Source organism: Durio zibethinus, chromosome 28 (assembly GCF_047325235.1).
Source record: "Durio zibethinus cultivar Kanyao isolate XHJ-2024 chromosome 28, ASM4732523v1, whole genome shotgun sequence".
In the NCBI taxonomy this organism is placed as follows: domain Eukaryota; kingdom Viridiplantae; phylum Streptophyta; class Magnoliopsida; order Malvales; family Malvaceae; genus Durio; species Durio zibethinus.
The window spans coordinates 7281907-7288076 of record NC_143189.1 but is presented as its reverse complement, the minus strand read 5'-3'; the positions used below and the strand labels follow the sequence as shown (position 1 = coordinate 7288076).

The 6170-nt window shown below is 31.6% G+C and overlaps 1 pseudogene; it reads left to right on the top strand.

Moving 5' to 3' along the window:
* Positions 1-269: 269 nt before the first annotated feature.
* On the top strand, positions 270-4495 carry LOC149510698 (uncharacterized; annotated as a pseudogene).
* The last annotated feature ends 1675 nt before the right edge of the window (positions 4496-6170 follow it).

Here is a 6170-nt window from a genome sequence, read left to right as displayed (position 1 = left end):
ATCTAGAAAGAATTGGGACAATAAAAATTTGATAGATGATCAAAAAAATTCTTATAAAGAAAATTTTTTTATAGGAAGAATTTTTTTAATTATTAATCACTCAAATAAATTTATTTTTAATCAATGAAGCTTTGATTTAATAGCAAAGAGGAGCTTCTAAAATTTTGAAATCGCAAATTATAATTTTACTATATGTGAATTTAATTTAATTTTTATTAAATTTATCTAATTATATTTTAAATTATTGACTGATTATTTAAATAAATGTAATTCTTGATCATACTAGTTATTGATTTTTTTTTCCCTATCTATAGACAATATATTGTTTTTGAAATATCTATTCAGTTAATTATTAAGTACACACGCCAGCATAACTTTGGTTAAAATTAATAGAAAGTAAAAAATTAAAATTAAAATTTAAAAAAAAAAATGGAGGGACAAACAAACGGACATTGACCTGTTAACGCTACAACACTTACGAAGTCTTTCACTTTAAGCATTCTCCATGATCCAAACTTTCACTGACTGAAGTTCCCAGAAACTTTGCAAGAACTTAAACCGGCACAACCAAAAATTTCAGGTTTGTCTTTCTTGTACTCAATTGAGTCATTGAATTTGGAAAAGCACCCACCAAGCAATAAGCTTGAATCTGATTCTAATGGTCGTGCTGCAGTCTTTATATGGCAATGTAGCAAAGCTGCAGTCTTTGTAATTTTTGTTTTGTGTTATGAGAAATTGGGTGTTGATTTTTAGTGGTATCTTCTAGGAAGTGGGTAGCTAAGAAATATTGAAAAAAGTGATTGAATATTGAAAATTTGGAAGCATGAGGAGTGTTTGTCTAGCTGTTGTTTGTATAATGTATGAGATGTTTATCATAGGGTTAACAAATTATGTCTCAGAAGTGGAGTTTGAGTTCAAAAAAGGATATTCTGTGGAAGTGGATTTCAAGTATGAAAGAATTGATGAGGTAAAGAAACATTGTAAACCAGTTTATAATCTGCTTCTAAATTTAAAGCTGAAGATAATAGGATAGCTGATATAAAAGAAGAGCTGAATTTTGGGTGTGGGGATTGGCGGCAGGATGTAGGTGATGCTCCCATTATGCCGTTTGATGATAGAAATATGCCTAAGAATTTATCACAGGCTCCTTCGATTATAGCTTCTTTCTGGATCACGGATGTTGATCTCGACTATCGGACTAACAAGTCTGTAAGTGTCAGTGGCATTTCGATGTTGGGGTTAACACTAGATACTTCATTTGCAGAGAGGCCGTATGAGGGAAGTCCTCGATTTCAGATATGGTCTAGTCATACACAGCTTGCAATTTCATTTGAAGGGATTTACACTGAAACCAAACAGAATGGTGGGGAAAGAGTGATGTGTTTGTTGGGGAATGCAATGTTGCCATCTAGGGCGTCTGACTCAAAGAATCCACGGGATTGGTTGAAAGGCTCTGATCTAAATTACAACCAAGCACCTCTTTTGCAAGATGATCGGATATTTCTTGTTCTTCATTACCCATTGACACATTCATTGACTAATAGGGTGATACGAGGGGAGTTGAAAAGTTTAAATCCAAAATCAAATGAGAAGTACTTTGATCAAGTTAACATTTTGGCCCAGATGCTCAGGTCAACAAAATATGAGTTTGGCTCTGAGAAGATTGTATCCAAGGCATGTAATCCTTATCCATATTGAGAAAACTTGATGAATGCTGGCATCAATGTCACAAAGGCAATAGCTTCTGTGCAATTCTTGAGCAAGTTACTAATAGTGGAACTTCCACCGTTGTGCCAAACTGGAAATGCAATGGCACGGATAACTACTGTAGTAAGTTGGGTCCTTTTGTGAAAGATAAAGAGATTAAAACCACAAATGGAAGCTTCAATACGTTACATGCAGGATGTGAGGTGCAAACCAACTAATGGGCATCAAAATGCTAGTATGGCCAGAGTTGCTGCAGTTTTTCAGGCTGCTCCTGCATCAGAGGATCAGTATAGAATGAGACGGAGCTCCGGGCTTAGCAACATGACTCTAGCTACTGAAGGAATATGGAATTCTTCTAGTGGGCAGCTTTGCATGGTTGGTTGTCTTGGCATAGTAGATGTAGAAGGGAGTAGCTGTAACTCTCGTATCTTTTTGTATATTCCTCTCTCATTCTCCATAAAGCAACGAAGCATAATTGGTGGGAGCATTTCAAGTATTGATGAAAGTAATAAGGTGTACTTCCCTTTATCATTTGAAAGGTTAGTGAGGCCCTCAAAGTTGTGGAATTACTTCAGAGCACCACATCCCTATTATAGTTACTCAAACTCCAATCAGCTGGTGTAATCCTAGAAAAAAATGACCCGTTCAGTTTTGGAACTCTAGTCAAGAAATCCTTGCTGCAGTTTCCTAAACTGGAAGACACAGATGACTTTCTATCCAACCTTTCTATCCTTGCAGAAGATCTGACCCTTCAAATCTCTGCAGTTCCTGATCAGTTTCCAAATTCTCATCCCCCAAGAGTAGATATTCAGATGGATATTTTTACACTTGGTCCATTGCTTGGGCGCTATTGGCACTCAAGAAATCCAACCACCAGAGAAGAAGACACACCTTATCACATTAAAGCTAAGCACACTGAAAAACAGCTCCTTTTGAATGTATCAGCTCAACTAACAACTATCAGAAAAGATGATAGCAATTTTTCTGTTCTTTTTCCAGAGGGTCTTTATGATCCACATTTTGGACGGATGGATCTTGTTGGCTGCAGGGATGTCCCGGCCTCGTGGAAGATCTTAGTTCAGACCATGGATCTTGAATCCGGGTTGGATTGCTTGACAGAAGTCATAGTGTCATACTCGTACCCTCCCACTACAGCTCTGTGGCTGGTCAATCCAACTCTGAGAATTTCAATAGCCGGCCAGAGAAATGAAGATGACCCACTATATTTTGGAATGAATAAGCTTCAAACTCTTCCAATTATGTACAGAAAGCAGAGGGAAGAGATTCTCTCTCGCCGGGTGTTGATGGAATCCGCTGTATTTTGACTCTTTCATTAGCAATTGCTTGCATTTCAAGTCAACTGTTTTACCTCAAGCAGAATGCTGATTCATCTCCTTTTATTTCCCTTGTCATGCTGGGTGTCCAAGCCATTGGGTATGGTCTTCCTCTTATTACTGGTGCCGAAGCTCTCTTCAAGTGAGAGGCTTCTGATTCTTATGAAATGCGATCTTATGATCTTGAGAAAAGTCAGTGGTTGAATTTAATTGATTACATGGTAAAGCTTCTTGTTCTAATGATGTTTCTTCTCACTCTTAGGCTTTTTCAGAAGGTGTGGAAATCTCAGATCAGATTACTTTCATGAACCCAACCTGAATCACATCGTGTCCCAAGTGACAAGCGGGTACTTATTGCAACCCTTACCATGCATGTCATTGGATACATAGTTGTTCTGATCATTCATTCTGTGAAAACTAGTCAGATACCACTTCGAACAGATAGGTTTATAGATTCAAGGGGTCACTCCCAATTGCTACGGGAATGGGAAATTGAACTAGAATATTGGCCTTGTTCAGGATTTCTTCTTGCTCCCTCAAATCATTGGTAATTTTATCTGGCAAATCGATTGTAAATCTCTTAGGAAACTATATTTTTGGGATTACGGTTGTCAGACTTCTCCCTCGTCTCTATGACTATATAAGAGCTCCAGTTTCCAACCCTTACTTCGCAGATTAGTATGAGTTTGTGAATCCAACTTTGGGCTTCTACTCTAATTTTGGGGATGTTGCCATTCTCATCACTGCAGTTTTCCTTGCAGCTGCCGTCTATTGTCAGCAAAGGTGGAATTATGAGCAACTTAGCCAGATTCTTGCCTTCAGACAGTGTAGGCTTCTTTCTGCAGGATCAAGAGTTTATGAGAGGTTGCCTTCCAAGTCATTTGAAGCTAAGCTTGCTTCTGATGTTAATGGGAACACCTCACATAAGCTAGAGCACGATGATGAAGAATAATTTAATGCCTCCTCAGTATTACTGACAGAAGAGTTGTTGTAAAACATATGGGAAAGTAGGTGATATTTTCATGTTTGTTTTCCAAGTAGAACATTTTGGCTTCTAAAACTGCAATTAAAAGCTTTATCTTGTCCTGCATGCTTTGACAGTTTCCCATCAATAGAAAACAATTAAAAACAATTATCTGAACTTCATGCTGGTTTTATCTTAGTCTAAAAGCACCATTCTTGCTGGTTAAATTTTCCATGGCTAAAGGCTGCTCTGCTACTCTTCTAAGGGTGTGTTGCCGAAAGAAAATAAAATCATTAGATCATGTTTTACATAGAACTTTCGAGTCTTCTTATGTTACTTGCTAGCATAAAAGGATAGTATTTCTGCCTCTGCATTTGTACTTTTCCAACACATGCTATTATTGAAACTTCATTTTATTTCGAAAATTTTTTTTAAAATTAAATTTTATCCGAAAAGTTTTTTGAAATTGAAAACGAACTTCAACCGCAAATTGAACTGGATTGGGAAGTTTCGGACCCAATTGAAAAAAATTTATTCCTACCTTAATTTTTGGTTTAATTTTACCCTTTAATTTTACTAAATAAAAAACAGAAAAGGGAAAGTTTCAATAAAAATTGCTGAAGATGATTTTAAAGGGGCATTTGGTTCAAAACAATCCATGCATTTTTTCTTAGAATCTTATTGTTTGGTATTTGATTTCAATATGTAATTTAAAAAAATCTCATGTTGAGGAAAAGTAATAAATTTTCAATAGTATCAAAGTTTTGGAATAAAAAATCCACATCTTCCTGTGATATTATAGAATTATGGGAAAAAAATTATGTTATTTTTAAATTTGACCTAAATAAAAAATTATAAAATAGTCGTTACTATTTTAAAAAACATGTTTGAAAGCAACTGCAAATCAATTGTAGATTTTTACTACTAAAATTTTTTTTTTATATTACAATTAATGACGTTTTCACATAAAAATGCCTTAAATAATTTTGTTTAATTTTTTTAAAAGATCATTTAAGTCATTTTCTGATAAAAATACCTTAAATAATTCTATTCATTTTTTTATTATTATTTAAGGTGTTTTCTGGCTAAAAACACATTAAATAATACCCTATATAAATATCTTAAATAATCTCCTAAAAAAATTGAACAATATTATTTAAGGCATTTTCTAACAAAAAACATCTTAAATAATCCAAAAAAAATCTTATAAGTAATCCTAAAAAAAATCAAACTTATAAACTTAAGATTAATAACCATACACTCTAACAAACTAAATTACTCTAATTTTTTTATATATTTTATCTTTTAAATCTTATAAGTAATGAAAGAGATTATTTAAAACACTTTTAGTCAAAAACGCCATAAACAATCCTCTTACCACAATTTTAAAGCGCTAAAAGAAAAAGGTTGAACTTTACATTTTTATGATTAATAATCATATGCTCTAACCGATTAAGCTATTCTAAATTTTTTATGTTTTATTTTTTAAATTTTATAAGTAATAAAAAAATTATTTAAAATGTTTTTAATAAAAAATACTTTAAATAATACGATCAAAAAAATTAAAATGTATTATTTAAAATATTTTTTTTATAAAAAACATTTATAAAAAATGCTTTAAATAATGTCCTTTAAAAATTTTTAAAGGATTATTTAAAACATTTTTTATTAAGATATTTTTAAATCAAAAATATCTTAAATAATCTCCTGATATATTTTTAAAAAAATTATTTAAGATTTTTTAAATAAAAAACACTTCAAATAATCTCCTTATATTTAGAAAAAAATTATTTAAGATATTTTTAAAAATAATCTCTTTTAAAAAACATTAAAAACTATTTAAAATATTTTTGAACCAAAACACTTTAAATAATTCTCTCATATTTTTTAAATGATATTTATTTAAAATATTTTTAGATAAAAATAACTTAAATAATTTCTTTTAAAAAAATAATCAAATAAACTATTTATTTATTTTTTATTGTTAAAAACATTATTTTTCATTTGAATATTTATTATTAATAAAAATTAATAAAAAATTATCATATATATATTAAAAAGATTGTGATAATTATTTAAATATTAATATATAAAAAAATTTTTTAATCAAATGAATGAATTATACTTAAAAAAAAACCTGCAAATATCACACTTTCTAAAAAGAT